This window comes from Crocodylus siamensis, chromosome 1 (genome assembly GCF_052110815.1).
Source record: "Crocodylus siamensis isolate JL-2025a chromosome 1, ASM5211081v1, whole genome shotgun sequence".
Lineage (NCBI taxonomy): Eukaryota > Metazoa > Chordata > Crocodylia > Crocodylidae > Crocodylus > Crocodylus siamensis.
This window is the reverse complement of record NC_143395.1, coordinates 103,078,741-103,097,400: the sequence shown is the minus strand read 5'-3', so window position 1 is coordinate 103,097,400 and position 18,660 is coordinate 103,078,741.

The window sequence follows — 18,660 nt, the reverse complement described above, 5'->3', positions numbered from 1 at the left end:
ACAGAGGGTGGGGGGAGGAAGCAATTCCACAGTGCTTGTGGTAAGTACTGGGGATGATAACAGCAACACCATTATCAGTAGAGGGGAGGGAGCAGGGCATGTCAGGGGTGTGTGTCTCCTCCATGTCTTATCCAACTGGGTCTGTTACAACCAAACCTGCTGCTAGCTCATTGAACTTTGAGGGGTGGAATTTTTGCAAAATAAGATTCATGGGGGCCCTGGGCTTGGGCCCTTCCCCATGGCCTGGGCTTCCTACAACCCGTCCCCTGTCCCACAGCCAGCACAGTGGGAGCAGTGGCTGGAGTGGAACACACTGCTGCCCCAGGCCTGAGGCAGGAGTCACAGCTGCCCCGACTGCAGGTCCACACTGGAACCAGTGGCAGGATTGTGGAGCCACTGCCAGCCAGGTGTGTGCAGTGCTGACCAAGTTCTGGAAGCAGCCCCTCGCCCTGCTTTGGCTCAGTCCAGATGGAGCAGTGCCTTGCCAATGTGCAGAATTGCAGCTGGGCCAAGACCTGGCTGTACTGGGGCTGCCCTGCTGCCAGCTGGTCCTGGCCACACACCAAGTTCGGCTCTGCTCTCTGCCACCAGCAGCTCTTGCCACTCCCAGGGCTCTGGTATGGTGACAGTCCCCAGCCTGCTACCCAGCAGTCACGGGCCACTGTGTTATGCACTCCTAGGCCAGTCTGGCTTCTGGTCTGACAGCCTCACAGATAGCAATGGAACACTGAGGACTCATTAAAATCCAATAAGGTGGTATGTTAAAGCCTCAGAGCAGAACATACTCCCAACTAGGACAGAGATCACATTCTCAGTTTTTGCTAAGTACATCTTTCTGGGCAGCAGGGAAAATTTTGGGACCCATTAATCACTCTTGCCATGGTGGGTATGTGTGTACTAGCCCACAGTAGTCACACCCATGAGTGTTCCTGGACTTCTAGAAGGCAGCCTTGCTAAGCTGCGGACTCCTACACAGTCATAGCTCCCCTCCCCCCCAGCATGGTCCTGGTGCCCCCCCCAAAATATATTGAGTCATTATACAGAACACATCTTAATTGACCCCCACTCCCCCAACACCCTTTATTTACATAAGATTTCATAGATTTCATAGACATCAGGGCTGGAAGGGACCTCGGGAGATCATTGAGTCCAGCCCCCTGCCCAAAGGGCAGGAAGTCAGCTGGGGTCATAGGATCCCAAAGCATGCAAGCAGCCTTCTGTGAGCCCACTTGAGCGTTAAGCAGGCTTGCTTTATGAATTGTGGGTCACTTTGTATCGATTCAGTTGGTCAGTCAGTCAGTCAGTCCCTTACCAGCTATGTAAGAAACTGTGTGCAGGGACCAGTGACCATTTTGGTGACTGATGGGTAGCCCTGTGTTGTGCCATGGCCTGAAAGGTATCCTATAGGCAACCCTCGCTGGCCTACCTATCAGTACATGGCTCATTGATAAACTACATGCCTCTTCTATCCTGTGAAACCTGTGGCCGCAAGGGGCGTCACAGCCAAGGGGCCCCCTGCGACTGTGAACACTCTGGTACCACCTCCCCCCCACAGATGCCACTGACAGCTTCTGCAGCCACTTGCCACGCTCCCCGCACCCCCCCCCTCTTGCCCCATTGCCAACAGCTTCTCCGCATTAGGGGGCCCCAAAACTATAACTTACAGGGGGCCCAGAAAACCTGTGGGCTGGCCCTGGCTATACCTTGCAGATACTTTTGGCACCAAAAATTGCAAAAAAAAAAGCATCTTAAGAAAGTATGTCCAAAGGAAACAAAGTTGCCAGCATGTATGTTGCCCAAACTTTGTGCACCAAAAAGAGGGTTGGAGGAGGGTAAACTTTACTTGACCCAGGCACCTGAAGACCTATAAATTGAGGAGACAGCTTCCTGGGTATAAATAGCCCTTATTGATCTGAGATGTCTGATGCTGAGGAGACAAGACCAGAGCATGTAGGGCACGTAAGACTAGGACTACCTTGTTCTATGCAGAAACTAAGAGCCTGGTGCAGGTGCTGGGAGATCCTGAGGTGTTAACCCAGATCATCAACAGCCCGCATGAGAACTGGCACGTATACTGCGATGTGTCCAGGAGACTTGCCAAACATGGGCACAAGATAGCAACCTAGTGCAATGTGAAGGCCAAGATTCCAAGGGCTACTTTCTGACATGAAATTGCAAGAGCTCAGTGGCAGGGCACCCCCGTGTGCAAAGTGTCACATTATCAATACCTATATCCACTACTTGAGGTATTCAAACACCATGAAATGGGATGTTCAGAAATCTCCAAGTCATCCTCTGGTCCTGAGACCTCGCCAACCACTGGGTCTGACTCATGCTTGCCTCAAGCAAGCAAGACAGAGGCAGGGTGCTTCAATGGCCTGTGAAGATTCCTCCAAAGAGGAGAGACCAGGGACATCAACCTCCACACCAAGTATGTGAAGCCCTGGGGAACTTTTAGATCACCTATCATCTGAATTGACACCTGCAATCACACTGGGCTGTGAGATGAAGGGTTGGGGGGGAGGATGCAATTGGTTTGGCATTATATACTGTTTTAAAGGCTCAGCAAGCTAGTGGGCAGTGCTGGGAGGTGCAGAGCAATGGGCAACTGTTTGCAGCCGCTCAGGGCCTGCAACCTACCACTTGGCCAGGTAAGCCAGTCTTAGTCATTTTTGCCCTACTGCTTCTTATCCACTCACAAGATTCACTGAGCCCAGAGATCTCAGAAAAGGCTCAGCTCCATTAATTCCTTGATTTTCAGCTCCACTTGTTACATGGCTGCCAAAAACCAAAATCACATGCCAAAATATATAGGTATACAGAGTTTATTTTCTTATAATGATTAATATATTGGTAGGCTCCAAACAGCTTTAAAACTCTAAATATATCAATAAACTATTATGTTTAACTGATACTTCCCTCTCTATATATATAGGTGTTTCATTTTAATTGTGGAAAAAACATGGATCTGTGTTTTTTTTAAACAGAGAATTTTTGACTTTTAAACAGAAAACGAGGCTCTCTGACTTATCAAATTCCCCCTCAGTCATCTCTCCTCAATATTAAATAATCTCAGTTCTTCCAAAACCACAAACTAGCACATTAAATACGGGCTGAAGAGATCTCTTCCAAACACAAGACAGCGGTACTTTTTAAAAGGGAAAATTGAACTATAGCAGTTAGTTCAATGGTCTCTTGAACACATAAATAATTAAAAAAATAGTGCTTATTGCACTAACCATGGTAAAAGTAGTCAATATAATTGGAAATGGAGGAGAAAAGTTCTGTTATCTGATAATGGCTTTGGCCAAAATTTTCACAGTGGTATCAAAAACGTCCTTTACAATTTATCTTATTATTAAAAATACGAGACAATGAGTTTAAAAAATGAAATGCTTTGCGGCAGTTTAAAATGAACATAGAAATAGATAGATGTAGCTTCAAATGTTCTTCCAGACAGAACTGCAAAGCTACATCCCACTCCCTTTTAAATCCCATTTCATGACCTTTTTCTCTAGTGACATCTATAAGTAGTTGCTCAATTAGAAGATACCATATATACTTGCATACTGCACACACCTTTCCCCTCAAAATTAGCTTTCCAAAGTTGGGGTGTGTCTTACGTGGGGAAGCTGATTTTCTTTCTGGAATAGCAGTAACAGCAGCTATTCTGGCAGCGTTGATGGAGTCAATTGACTTCATGACTTATTAGAACATACTTAATTTCTGCTAATTCCTCTTCCCTCAACAGGTTTTAACAGCCCACTCTCCTTTTTAATGGCATGGATGTTCCACTAATAAAGCTATCTTTTCTCTGGTAATTTTGCTGAAGAATTTGTGATTTAGCTACTTCTTGTCCTGTGTCATAGCCCTGCTGTTAAGTTCCTTATTTAACAAAGAATACTGAGACTTACTTTTCTCCAGGCCCAAAACCTCATGCTGTTTTATTCAGGAACAAACAACACCTAACTGGGAAGATAACAGTAACTCTGGAACAACAGAGGGTAGAGTTCTAGCTCTCAAGCTCCATCCGTAATAATAAGAACTAACACTAATCCTATAATTGCCCAATTACTACAGTCCTTCCCTCTTAATTTACAACCCAGACCTAATCTTTCAAATAACTAGGAGCGCTTCATTCTCTGGCTGGATAATGCCCCTCCTCAAGAACAAGCTTCTCTTCTGGCTGGGGGATTATATGTCTGTCTCCAGCATCTTGGACCTCCATACTAGGAGAGTTTGTGGAAATTTCCATATTACTGGGTTCCGAATTCTCATTCTACCCCATTCCAGGTTCTCCGAAAACCCACCCTTCTCAAGCAATGACTCCGATCCATCAAGTAGGTTGGTTTGTAAGCGGATGTGGTCCTGATGTTGTCTCACCATTTGGCCATTTTTTACTCCAATTTTAAAAGAGAAGGGTCCCATTTGTTCTTGGATCCTGCCTGGAATCCAAGTAGGTTGGCAGGTACTGAATTTTTTTGTGTAGACAGGATCACACACCCCCAACACTCTCTCTTTAGCATAATAATCATAGTTGTGTTTTAGAAGGGTCTGTTTTTTCTGCACTTCTTCCTCCATATTGGGATACAGTAAATCCAAATGAGTCCTGATCCTCCTTCCCATTAATAACTGGGCAGGGATCATGCCTGTGGTGGTTTGAGGTACAAGCTACATCACACTGCCCCACACCCATCAGTGGGGGCAGGCAATAGAAGCAGAAGGAGGAAGATGGAGCCCAGAGACTCCAGCGACAGCAGCAAGAACAAAGTCAGGGAATGGCCCAGGGGCTTTATCTTTATCCCTCAAGGAGCCAGGTGTGGGTCACAGGTTGCCAGTTGGACAATCCTTGCATTAAGCAATCATTGGACTGAAAAACACACAGAAATAATTCTGTGAGCAAATACTAGAACTCAGGGCTTCCCACTCCCTGCTGAGTTTCTAATTACTAAACAATGATGTGTCTGTATAATACAAGATAGTATTGTACTGAGATAGCCTATGCTAGGATTTCTATATTAAGAGTTTGTTTCTTTTCTGACGTTTGATTGTTAGAATAAGGAAAACAGAATTCTAATTCCGCATAAAGCATGCATCACACAATTCACTTAAACTAGTGCTTAATTCCATTGTCATGTTTGCTTACAGACCACTTTGATCTAAGAATTTGCTGATACTCTGTTCGGTTCACTTGGATTTTTTCTTAACTCCATTGTCATGTGAATTTATGAAACACATGGCAGTAGGAGTCTAATTAATAAGAGCCTGAGGTATTTCAAAGCCCAAAAACTATGAACAACATTTGAGAAATCCTGGGTGCATGATATGCTGAGTATACTATTTGTACTTTTATTACATTTTGCATGTGCTTGACCATGGTTTAAAGACATCCTAAGAGCATCTAGTGCTCATGAAGTCAGAGGCAAATACCACCTAACCAAAGCTTTACTCATAATAGAATTTAAGGACCTTTTGTAAAAATAGCAAGGTATCCGCTCCAAACCTACACATATCAAGGAATAGCCAAAGTGCAGGTCTAAAGCCCAGGACCCAGCTCTGGGATATTTGAAAGTTAATTGAGAAAAGCCCTATGCTGATGAAAAGAACAACCCTGGATTTAAAGGGATTTAGATAGGATACCTTAAAATAGGTCTTCTCCAGCTTGAATTTCCACTGTTGCTAACTCTTAATAGCAAAGGAATGTGGGTTTGAAAGTGGTGTTGCAATTCTAGAATTACATATTTCTAAAAAAGTTACAAAAATTGCATATTCTGGCATTCTTAACCTTCTTACTGGATATCAGAACATGGAATGCCAATTTTGCATTTCATGGTTGGAACAAAAACCTTTTTATATGGACTTGATAAAATGTCCAAAAATATCCATATTTGTTTCAAAACACAACCTTGGATCAATTATGTGTTTCTAAAAAAATAAGTAATAATTTTTCAATTGTGTTTCCTTTGCTAATTCTCTAAGCTGTCTTGAAAAAAATATATGTGATATTTAGGTTATGGTATCCCTTCCCCAGTATTTGTGGGTACAAAAAGTGTTCTGAAGCAATGCAGTGAACTCCCAGCAAGAACTGTTGTTAATTTAAAGCTTTTCTAACCAATTAAAAGGTTACATAAAAGTTCATTATTTTCCATCTCAGAAGAAAAATAGTACTGACAGAAACTAAGAAGAATTCCAAGGTATGGACAGTGTAGCAGGGGAAAATCAGGCGTTCAGTTAAAAGGAGAAAGAAAATATTTGTGAGACATAAGGGATCCAAGAGAGCACAATATAACTTTCCACTGATATAAGTTCACACAATCAGAAGGAATATTCTGCATTTAACTGAATTTTACCAATGTATTGCCATGTAGTCTGGCAGACCAGCCTATCAGAAAAATACACAATGCATAGGAAAATTTCTTGAAGTTTTTGTATCTTAGCATATTTGGGTTCATAGGTCAAATACCAGTACAAATGCCAAGTAATTTAGTTGACCCTGCTATTATAGGCATAACAAAACAAAAGATAGTCTGTAGGTGCATTTGATCGAGCCTAAGTTTACTCTGATTGAGCCACTTCCCTGCCCAGGAGCAGCATGCCCAGCACAGAGGCAGCACACAGTAGCTCTCTCCTTGTATACAATGCCTCCCCATGCTATGGCTGCTTCAGCCCCTGCCCGGCAGTTTGGGGATGCAGTCAGGAAGGCCAACCGCACCTTGTCATGCATCCACAGATGCATCTCGAGCAGGTCCAAGGAGGTGATTCTCCCCCTCTATGCGGCACTGGTCAGGCCGCAATTGGAGTACTGCGTCCAGTTCTGGGCGCCGCACTTCTAGAGGGATGTGGACAGCATGGAGAGGGTCCAGAGGAGGGCCACTCATATGATCAGGGGACAACAGGGCAGGCCCTATGAGGAGAGGCTACGGGACCTGTTCAGCCTCCAAAAGAGAAGGCTGAGGGGGGATCTTGTGGCCTGTTATAAACTAGTCAGGGGGAATCATCAGGCATTGGGGGAGTCACTGTTTCCCTGAGCACTGCCAGGAATGACCAGGAATAACGGTCACAAGCTGGCAGAGGGTAGGTTCAGGTTAGATATCAGGAGGCGCTACTTCACGGTCAGGGCAGCTAGGGTCTGGAACCAGCTTCCAAGAGAAGTGGTGCAGGCTCCTACCCTGGGGGTGTTTAAGAGGAGGTTAGATGAACACCTTGCTGGGGTCGTTTGACCCCAGTACTCTTTCCTGCCATGGCAGGGGGTCAGACTAGATGATCTGCTCAGGTCCCTTCCGACCCTAGAAACTATGAAACATTGGCTGGAGGCCTTCTTCATGACCAGGACAATATTCTGCAACCTCCTGGAGTAGCTCTGGCCCCACCTGGAGTGGCAGGACACTGGCATGTGGCCACCCTCCCCACAGACACCTGCCTGGTCCACCTGGTCCACCTCTTGCTCAAGTTGGCCATACCTGCCAGCCCGCAGTACGTCAGCCACCTGTTCGGTGAGGGCAAGGCCACCACCAGGGAGGTCATCCTAGAGGTATGCAGTAGGGGGTGCCCCTGCGTTGATCCACCTACCTCACTGTGCTCAACCACCTTCCAGGCTCCGAGTGCCTCCTTGGGAGTGCCTCACGTTTGGCCAACCCCCTTTCTGGAGCACACCCATAAGCCACCACCACCCAGGGTCTGGATTGAACTTAGCCCCGTGCTCCCTACGAAACACAGGCCTACTAGTCCTTGAGGCTATTTGACCCACTGCAAGAACTTGGGGTGCTTCCTTCAGTCTGAAACACAACTAGTGGTCTCCCTGAGTCAGCTGAACCAAGGCATAATCTAGACCCTCTCCCAATAAGTCTCCCATGCTAGGTACAAAAAAGAACTTTATTGGTTACAAGGAGTAGGTTTGGAATAAGGGTACAGGGTAGAGCAATATCAGAGAAATAACTTAGAGCAAACAGTGGCATTGTAGCCTTTGATTACACATCAGTGTTACTGCAAGCTATGTATCTAGTTAGATCTCTAGTAGCTTACAAGTATCATTCAGAGGCAGGTGGAGATTTCCTCTGAAGGCAAGCAGTTCATTGAGCATGTGTTTCAAAGGAGAGAGCGAGTTTCAGATGTTCCAGCTTCTCTGAGAGTTCTCATCATGGCTGCTGCCCCTTCTACTGGGCAGTACTTAACTTATATAGACCTTATGACCTCATTTACCTGATCCAATGAAGGCCAGCAACTGTTGGCTGCCAGCCAACCAATTTGAAATGCATCACTGGTTGCCAGATAGATTGGCAACGTCTCTAGCCCCCTCCCAGTCATGATGACATTGCTTAGAACAATAGGGAGTTTAAGCCTCCACCCAGGTGTTTGAGACCAGTCACGTAGGCAGAGAGAGCAGGTTTCCCCCTCCGTCTGGAATGTATCCAGCTCAGGTTATAACTTAGGGTTACCTGAAGCTGATGGGGCCAGAGATGTCTGCCCTCACAGTGACCAACATAACCAAATTGTCAGATAGCAGAGTTTGGGTAGAGATAGAGATGGTATTCTGCCACATGCAGTGCCTTCCAGGGCATGCTGACAGATACCGTGTAAATGACCCCTGGCAATGGTGGTGGGGTTGTGTGCCCTGGGATTCCCCCAGTGCATCAAGGCCCTGGATGGTACCCACACCCCCACCCCCATGGAGACTGCTCCTATTACAGCCAAAGGGGCTTTCACTCCGTGGTGCTCCAGGCTGTCATGGACCACCACAGGGCCATCATGCACATGAGCACTGGCTGGGTGGGCAGTGCCCACTGGAACTCTGACCTGGCAGGCCTCGTGGAGAGCAGGAACTTTGCACCTGAGCCTTTCTTTTTGACAAAAGTCACCTGCTTCAGTATTGGATTTTCTGCTTTTATGTTAAGTAGCCTAATACTCAACTCACTAGTAATCTCTATCATATTTGAAAGGATCGTGGAATACTGCCCAAGTTGAATATGATGAAGGTTAGTATGGCCCATTTATCTACACACTTGTGTGTGTATGGCAGCAATTCTAGTTGGAAGAAACAAAAATTAAAGATAGAAGGAACAAATCTCAAACACAACATAACAAGATCCTCTACACAGAGGTTTTGTACTGATATAACTGTGTTGGTTTAAAGATAGAAGTTAAGGATAGAAGTTACACATAAATCAGTTTAAGTAATCAGGAAACCATTTTAAACCTGTAACAGAACAGAAGTTCAGTGCACTTAACTTGCTTTCAAAATGGCTGAAACTATTTGAAGATAAACCTGATTGGATGTAGTATCAGACTTAACTGATTTAGGTCAAACCAGTTTATAGAACTTCTGTCCCAGACCCCTCTGGATTCAAGTTAACTCTCCACCCTCCCCCCCACCCTGAATCCCAAGATGTTTTGCAGCCCCATTGCTCCAGCAGCGCAGCTCTGCCCCCCTGCCCCTACTCCCTAGCTAGAGCACTATCACTATTCCAGCTGGCAGAGAAGGGGGTGGGGGAGGGAGAACCCCAGCACCAGACCCCAGCTAGGTTCTGCCTGGTGGGTGGGAGATGGTTGGAGGGAAGCCCTTGGAGACTTTTCCCCCTTCCCTGCTTAAGCAAAGATGGGGGGGCAGGGGAGCATGGCCCCAACTGAGGATGATGGGGCAAGGTCGTTTAAACCCCCACCCTGGCCTGCACCAGACCCCAGCCAGGGTCTGCGTCATGGGAGGGAAAGCAGGACAGAAGCCCTCAGAGGCTCTTCCCCCTCCCCACTTGAACCAGGATCTGGGCAGTGTGGCTAGAGGAATTGATCCTGGCTCTGTGCAGGAACAGGAAGTAAATCTTTCTCCCCACATCATCCTCAGCCATGCTCCTCCCTCTCTGCTCAATCATGGAGAGGGTCAAAGGCTCTGAGGTCTTCCCCTGCCCTCCTCCAACATCAGGCAGACCCAGCCCCACCCCCTCCAGGCAGATCCTGGCCCACCCCTTTCCCTCCCAAGCCAGGATCAGGGAGGGGGAGGGGGGCATGGTTAAGGGAATCACTCCTGGCTCCAGGCAGGAATGGAGAGTAAAGTGCCCACTTCAGACTCCCCCCTCCATGCATGGGGCAGGACCCAGTTGGGGGTCCAATGGGGGGGTGTTTTCTCCCCCCACCCTAAATTCTAATATTAAGGTGAGGGGGCAAGGATTTGGGAGGCATGTACTGGACAGTCAATCAAGGGTAATTAAGTGTCATTTAATTAATTTGATTTCATTAATTTCTTAACATATTTAAACACATTTTTTAAATTTTTACACCAATATTTTTTAAATTTTATTCCTATTTTATTTGTATTCTTTTAATTCCTATCTTTATTTTTACTCTTAACTTATTTTTTATTTTCCTATTTCTATGTCATCAACTAAACTTTATTTTCTGTATAAATCCACTTGCTTTTTTATTTTACTCAAGCAACCACCCCTATGAACTGGGCACTGAAATTCTCTGAGTGTGTATAATGTGTGCGCAAATCTACACCCCATGAATTTCTTGTATATATATCTTTGCACATTCCTCCACTGTTAGGGGTCACTGTTTCATTTAGTGTTTCCCTTTCATCCCCAGACAATGCTCACCATGTCTCTGTCTGGGTCTCTGTTCCCATATCCCACCAAGTCCTGGTTTCCTTAGGCTGTTCCCCAAGCTTTGCCCACCAAATTCAAATCCACTCAATGGTAACTGCTGAATGGTTTAGCTTTCAGTTAAAATCAAGCACGATGAACATGGGCCGGCAGTGTGGGGATGCAGTCAGGAAGGCCAAACATACCTTGTCATGCATCCACAGATGCATCTCCAAGCAGGTCCAAGGAGGTGATACTCCCCCTCTGTGCGACACTGGTCAGGTCGCAGCTGCGTCCAGTTCTGGGTGCTGCACTACAAGAAGGATGTGGACAACATGGAGAGGATCCAGAGGAGGGCCACTCGCATGATCGGGGTCAGCAGGGCAGGCCCTACGAAGAGAGGTTAAGGGACCTGAACCTGTTCAGCCTCCACAAGAGAAGGCTGAGGGGGGATCTAGTGGCCTGTTACAAGCTAGTCAGAGGGGACCAGCAGGCACTGGGGGAGTCCCTGTTCTCCTGAGCACTACCAGGAGTGACTAGAAATAACGGTCACAAGCTGGCAGAGGGTAAATTCAGATTAGACTTCGGGAGGTGCACCTTCACTGTCAGGGCGGCTAGGTTCTGAAACCAACTTCCAAGCGAAGTGGTGCTGGCTCCTACCCTGGGGTGTTTAAGACAAGGCTAGACAATCACCTTGCTGGGGTCGTTTGACCCCAGTAATCTTTCCTGCCATGGCAGGGGGTCGGACTTGATGATCTGCTCAGGTCCCTTCTGACCCTACTAACTATGAAACTATGAAACTATGAAACTGGTGGCCTATACAGCACCCTCTCCATCTGCAGCAACCTCAATATGTGTGACCAGACTATTCTGCACAATGGCTCCCTGACCAGCATTCAAATGCTGATCATAGGGGGCACTGTGCCCACTGTGCCCTGTCTGCCCATGTCTCTGGCTGCTGCCTCCCACACTTCCACAGACCAGGACTCAGCGGAAACCTCCCCTCTGGTTTTGCAAATATTGTGGAGCATGCCATCTGCCAAAATGAATGCTGTAATATTTTCTGGTTCCACCTCAAGCCTGTAATTTAGTGACCTCCACTGTGCTTCAGACAGCCAAAGGTGCATTCAACAGTCATTGGCATTTGCTGAGGTAGGAGTTGGATGTTGTATTTTGCCAATCAGTGACTTGTCCTCCATATGGCTTCATAAGCCAGGGCAGTAGAGGGTAAGCTGCATCTGCTATGATAAGTGGGGGCAAGGCAATAACCCAGATCACTGCATCAGTGACCCCAGTCACATATTTTCCTTTCTCCATCGTATGATTTCATAGATTTCATAGACATTAGGGCTGGAAGGGACCTCAGCCCCCCACCCAAAGGGCAGGAATTCAGCTGGGGTCATAGGATCTCAGCACAATAAGCAACCAAATTTCTCTTGAAGGTGTTCAATGTAGGTGGTTGAACCACCTCCAATGGCAGGCTGTTCCAGACCTTGGGGGCTCGGACAGTAAAGAAATTCTTATTATGTCCAGCCTGAAACAGTCTTGCAGGAGTTTATAACCGTTCAACCTTGTCATCCCTTGGGGCGCTCTGGTGAACAAATGTTCCCCCAGATCCTGGTGGTCACCCCTGATAAACTTATAGGTGGCCATCAGATTGCCCCTAAGCCTGTGCTTTTCCAAGCTAAAAAGCCCCATAGATCTCAGCCCCTCATCATAAGGTCTATTTTCTTGACCTCTGATCATGCACGTGGCTCTTCTCTGGACTCTCTCAAGCTTCTCCACATCATTTTTGAATTGTGGAGCCCAAAACTGGATGCAGTACTCCAGCTGCGGCCTCACCAAGGCCAAGTACAAAGGGAGAATGATGTCCCAGGATTTGCTTGAGAAGCATCTATGGATGCAAGCCAGTGTTTTTCTCACTTTACTAGCCGCAGCATCACATTGAAGGCTCATGTTCATCTTGTGGTCAATGATGACCCCTAAGTCTCTTTCTTCCATAGTGCGAGCCAGCGTAGCACTGCCAAGCCAGTAAGGATGCTGCAGGTTTTCCTCCCAAGGTGGAGAACCTTGCATTTTTCAGTGTTAAACACCATCAGGTTCTCATCCACCCATTTGCTGAGCCTGCCCAGGTCCACCTGGATCACCTGCCTGTCTTCTGGTTTGGATGCTTTGCCCCAAATTTTGGTGTCATCGGCAAACTTGGACAGTCCGCTTCTGACTCCAATGTCCACATCATTAATGAAGATGTTGAACAATATGGGTCCAAGGACAGAGTCTTGGGGGACCCCACTGATCACAGGGCACCATGACAATTGACTTCCATCTGTTACCACCCTCTGGGTCCAACCACGGAGCCAATTTCCCAGCCAGTGGATTGTGATGGACCCAAGGCTACAGTTGGCCAGTTTTGCCAAGAGGTGATCATGGGATACCAGATCAAAGGCTTTTTTGAAGTGAAGATATATGACATCAATCTCTTCTCCCTTGTCCAGGTGATAGGTCACCTGGTCGTAAAAGGAAATGAGATTGGTCAAGCAAGACCTACCCACAACAAAGCCGTGCTGGCTATCCCTCAGGATGCTGATGTCGGCCAGTCCATTAAGATTGGCCTCTTTAATAAACTTTTCTAAGATCTTTCCCAGGATAGAGGTCAGGCTGATGGGCCTGTAGTTTGCCGGATCCACTTTCCTCCCTTTCTTGAAGATAGATACTACATTCGCCTTCTTCCAGTCTTCAGGCACTACACCAGAGCACCAGGTAATCTCAAATATCCGTGCCAGAGGTTGGCCTATGATGCTTGCCAGCTCCTTGAGTACCTTGGGGTGTAGATTTTCAGGGCCGGCTGACTTGAAGGTATCCAGCCTCTAAAGGTATTCCTTCACGAGGTCAGCATTGATGGAAGGCAGGGGATCGCCCTCCCCTGGACCTCCCTGTCTCATAGTGGGCATGGGTGTCCCATGGGACTGATGCAAGACTGATGCAAAGTACCCATTTAACAGGTTGTTTTTTTACTGGATGTCAGTTGTTCAGTCTGGCTTAGCAAGGGTCCAATGAGGCAGCAGCAAGTTTCAAAAGGCATGGGTATCATGCTCACTGCCCACCCAGCCTGTATAAATGTTAGGGAAATATCCTCAGTAATATACTATGGCCTGGAGGATCACCAAGGCAAATCTCTTCCTATTGGTGAATGAGTGGCTCCCCTGGTAGGGGGATAGGACCAGGATGTGTGTGCTGTTCAATGCACCCATGCAGTTAGGGAACCCCATGGCCTTGAAACCTTCAGCATCTTCCCTGGGGTTATGGAGGCTGATGAAGCTGTTCATCATGATGTCCTGCAGCCTCACAGATCACCACCCTGGTCATGCAGGGAACCACACCGAACTGGTTCCTGATGAAGCGGAGCCTGGAATGGTGGCCTGTTTCATGATGGTCATGGCCACTCTCTTTTCTGGTGTAATGGGGTGACACATGACAGTGTCCTGGTCCTCAGTGTGCAGTGACAGCAGTGACACTATGTGCACATATGTGTCCCTACTCAAGCCACTGTTGATCATCCCAAGTTGACAGTATGATGTACTCCCACCAGTCAGAGCTGCTCACATGGATCTAGACCATGCAATCACTGCTCTGTTGGTTGATCCATAGAACCCTGTCAGCCTTGAGATCCAGGGCTTCCTCTCAGATCGTCAACTCCAGCTCACAGCCCATTGACTGGTATAGCAAGGCCTGAGAAGCTGCTGCCCTGTGTTGGCACCTTGTAGAAGGTCTATCATAGCCTGTTTGCGTTCACTAGCAGTATCTCTGCATTATCGAGTGCCTCCATACTCCGATTGGACACCTCCAGAGCATCCAGCAGCACCTGTTTCTCCTTATAGATTCCATCAGGATTAATTGAAGCCATGTGGTTATGCAGGACACAACAGTAACTACTGTTTGGCTCACAGCATCATCTGATTGCACTAAGGGAGTTGAATAGGTAGGGCTGTTGAATAGGGTTGGTAGGATTATAACAGCCCTGCTCTTTATATTTCAATTCCTGCACACCTCAGGTTCCTGTAACTGCCCCTTCTCTCAAAACGTGAGGTGTCTGATGACCCCAGAAACCTATGATCTGCCTAGGGCTGCACATAATAGCACTTAGCAGAACAATGAAAAGCTCCACCACTAAGTATCACACCAGCAAACACCCCAAACCCAGCAGAAGCCAGGGAAGAAATGTGGGTTTGAGGTCCCCGTGGTCTTTTTGAATAGGTCCCATTAGCACATCAAGAGCTATGCCAGACATTGAACTTCCAGAACCACTGAGTACAGTGGACTGTCCAAGCCTGACTGTGAACTGCTAGATAGCAAAGCACAGATCTGTATCAGCTTGTCCTGCTCCCAAGCAGGAGCAAGGTCGGCAAGGCCAATGACCAACAGGCAGGACCATCCTGAGGGGTGTGAAGCGGGGTGACCACCCTGGGCCCCATGCTTTGGGGGGCCTTGCAGAGCTGGGCAGAGCAGCTGCAGTGATTCCATGCTTCTGCCAGCTTCACATCTGGCCACTCAGCACCCCCAACCCCGCCAGATCTGCTGCTGGCTTCCTTGTGTCTGGGGGGTAGGTCCCACAAAGGCTGATTTGCCCTGGGCCCTGCACCCTGCTCAGGTTGTCTTTGCCATCAGGCATAGAATCATTGCAAGGAGCCTGGTAATGATTTGCTGGTCCCCCCAGGTCTGGGAATGCCTCCTGGACTCAGTGCGATTCCTGTTGTGCAGGATGGCTATGAATTTGCCCATAGCCAGATGGATCTATCTCACCATCTCACACAGCTAATGCTCGCACTCCCTTGAGGGTGTTCATCATCCTATCTGCGTGTGCATCAGTGGCAGCCTACCTCAGCACTGTCCTCAGTGGCAGTGTTGCAAGTGGAGCTGAAAATCAAGAAATGTGGGTGTAGCAGAGCACTAGGGTGCTCGCTACTAAGAAGGGCTGCTGCCAATCAGCTGGGCAGCCCCAGGTGCCAGTTGCCGTAACAACTGAGCAGGTCATGTGGCCAGAAGGGGGCCCAGCCAGGCCTTTGTAAACAGCACAGGCCAAAGCCTGGCTAGCAGTTCCCTTCTGGCAGTTGCAGGAGCAGGAGTTCTGTGGCTGAGCTGAGCGGCCAGAGTTGGTGATGGCAGCCTTTCCTAGCTGACCGGTTGCAATGATGCTAGGGAGGAGAGAGCCCTGAAAGGAGGTATGGTGGAGGCCCTGCTGGGGCTGGGAGTTTGCATTACGAGCAGGAAGGCTCTTTGTTGGTTTTGTTAGAGCCATTTGGGCTTGGCTTGTGTTATAGTTATGCCGGAGGACCGGGTGAGGCTGTAGGGGGGTGAGGAGGCCTCACGGGAGCTCCCCAGCAGCTTGGGGGTTCCCGGTGCCCAGCAGGGGCACAGTGCCAGTGGGACACGACTGTTTGCACCGGAGTGGCATGGTGTACAGGGTTTGGACCCCAGCCCATGAGGGCAGCAGTTTGTCCAGTGGGGCAAACGACCCATGAAAGGGGCAAGGGGCCAGGCACGGCTACAGCCACCTAAGCCCTAAGCACGGGAAACGCGTGGCGCGAGGGGCGCGGTATAGGCCCCAGAGAGGGCGAGGCCCCAGAGTGGGCGAAGCGTGAGGGGCGCGGTATAGGCCCCGAGAGGGGCAGTGAGCGTGGCCAAAAACCCCGAGAGGGCTGAGAGAGGCCCCAGAGTGGGCGAGGCCCCAGAGTGGGTGGCAAGCGTGGTGAGCGCGGCGAGAGACCCCGAGAGGGGGCGAGAGGCACTAGAGAGGACCAGATATCGTCCACAAACAACTGCGAGGCTTGGGCCGTGCTAAAGGGGAGGTTTGGAGGCATGTATGGGCCCATAAGGCTGGGGTGAAAGTACCCCACTTTGGAACAGAGGTGATACCAGCAAGGTGTCGTAGGTGTAAGTAGGCAGCCTCCCATAGCGAACCTCAACATCAAAGACGTGGCGGGTGAGTAGAGGGTGCTGGACCACCTTAACTAGACACGGCAAGGGGGGCGCTAGCGGGATCATGGCTGCCCCTGCACCCCGCTCCGTGACAGTGGGGAAAAGTGTGAATTAAGAACACTAGGCACTCTAAAAAGATGCACTCAGTGAATCTTGTGAGGTTGGCGCAAAATGCCCAAGAAGGGGTGCCTGGCCACAGGTGATAGCAGGTTTAAAGTGGCTGTAAACAAGTGCACACCTCCTTTGGCCACTGATGTGACTCCCTGCTATGCATTGCCCTGTACTGCTCTGCGCTGCCCACTAACTCCTGGGGTCTTTAAAGTACTATCTTATGCCACTCCCTCTCCCTCTCACCTCGCAGCTCAACCTAATCACAGCTATCCCTTCAGGTGACTTAAACGACCCCCAGGGCTTCACATACTGGGTGTAGAGGTCGAACTCTTAGGTCTATCCTCCTCAGAGGAAATGGCAGGTGACGACCAGGGCCCTGATGCTATCTTCTCCACTGAAAGCCCTGCAACTCACAGCAGTAGTTGACAATGTCTCCTCGGGTGAGGATGGCCTAGATCCTCTGTCCCTACGCATTCATGGGGATCCAGTACCTCTGTTAGTGGCTGGCGGTATCTGTAATGAACCACGTCATGCAATGGGGTGCCCTGCTGCTGTGCGCTGATGAAATCCCTGCAGAAAGCAGCCTGCAGCATTTTTGCCTTGATATGGCACTGGACAACCATCCTGTTATGCTCCCACTCACCCGTTCTCCTGGGAACATCAAGGTCAATGTGCCAATTGGTCTGTGGGCTGCAGACAAACTGGCACATGACCTCTAAGTCCCCCAGCACCTGCACCAGGTTCTTTGTTTTGGTGAAGGTCCAATTGGACCTAGAACTACCCACTCTGGTCCTCATTCTCTCCCATTCTGCCCCGAACATCAGACATCTTGGATCAATAAAGGGTACCCTGGGGATCCATACTCTCAATTTATAAGTCCTAAGGTGACGGGGCCAAGGGCAGTTCATCTTCCTTCCCACCCTGTTGTGTCTGGGCAAAGTTTGGACAGCAGACATGCTCTGATACTGTGCATGTTTTGGTGCCAGTAAGCAGCATTCACCTGGCACTTGCTGGCACCAGGCAGGGTCAAGGCAGAGAGGGGTGATCTGTCTATAGCAGGGGCAACTTTTTGTATCTTATGCACAAGCTTGTTTTGGATGTGTTTTAGCCCTGCTAGGTCCTTTAGCCCTGTGTATGCCATGGTACAGTAGCAGACTACCCAATGACCTATGTGTCAAGATACTGCTCCCAGTGGGAGATGGTCTGAACTGCTGAGCAGTTTAGACATGGCCCGTGAGAGAATGAATGCTGACAAAACTCCCCGCTATTCATAAAGCTTAATGCTCGTGATTGGGCTCACAGAACTCTGCTTGTTGGGTTTATGTAAAACCAGCATGCAAATTCAGCCTTAAGGGAACAATTATGCCACCGCCAGCTGAAAAGGGATGTTTTAGAAGTGCAGGGTTGAGGGAAGCAGGGATTCCTCCCAGTTGTTGCCAGGCAAACAACTGGGGATTTTTTGCTGTGCACGCAAGACCTAGGCTCTGTGACTGTTGAAAGTTTTAGTGGCAGTCAGCAGCATTCACCTGGCACATGATTGTGCCAGGAAGGGTCAAGGCAGGGAGGACGGCTCTGTCTGCACCAGAGGCAACTTTTTGTACCTTATGAGCATGCTTATTCTGGACATGTTTTAGTTCTGCTAGGTTCTTTAGCCCTGTGTATGCCATGGCACCCAGCAGAACATGGTCTGAACAGCTGAGCAGTTCAGAGATAGCCAGTGAGGGAATGAAAGCTGGCAGAACTCACCCGCTATTTATAAAGCAGGCATGCTTACCACTGTGTGGGCTAGTCAGCGATGTTCACCTGGGTTTCCCCCTGGTGTCCTAAAACATTCATTACACACACATACCTGAAAATTGAAGCAACATTTGGTGGACAAGGGAGCTCACTACACAAAAATTGTAGTAATATCGAATGGACAAAGGGGTTCACCATACATCATTCAGTGAATTATCATGTACATGTGACAGATTAATGGCTGCACTGTTCCAAGCTGCATCAT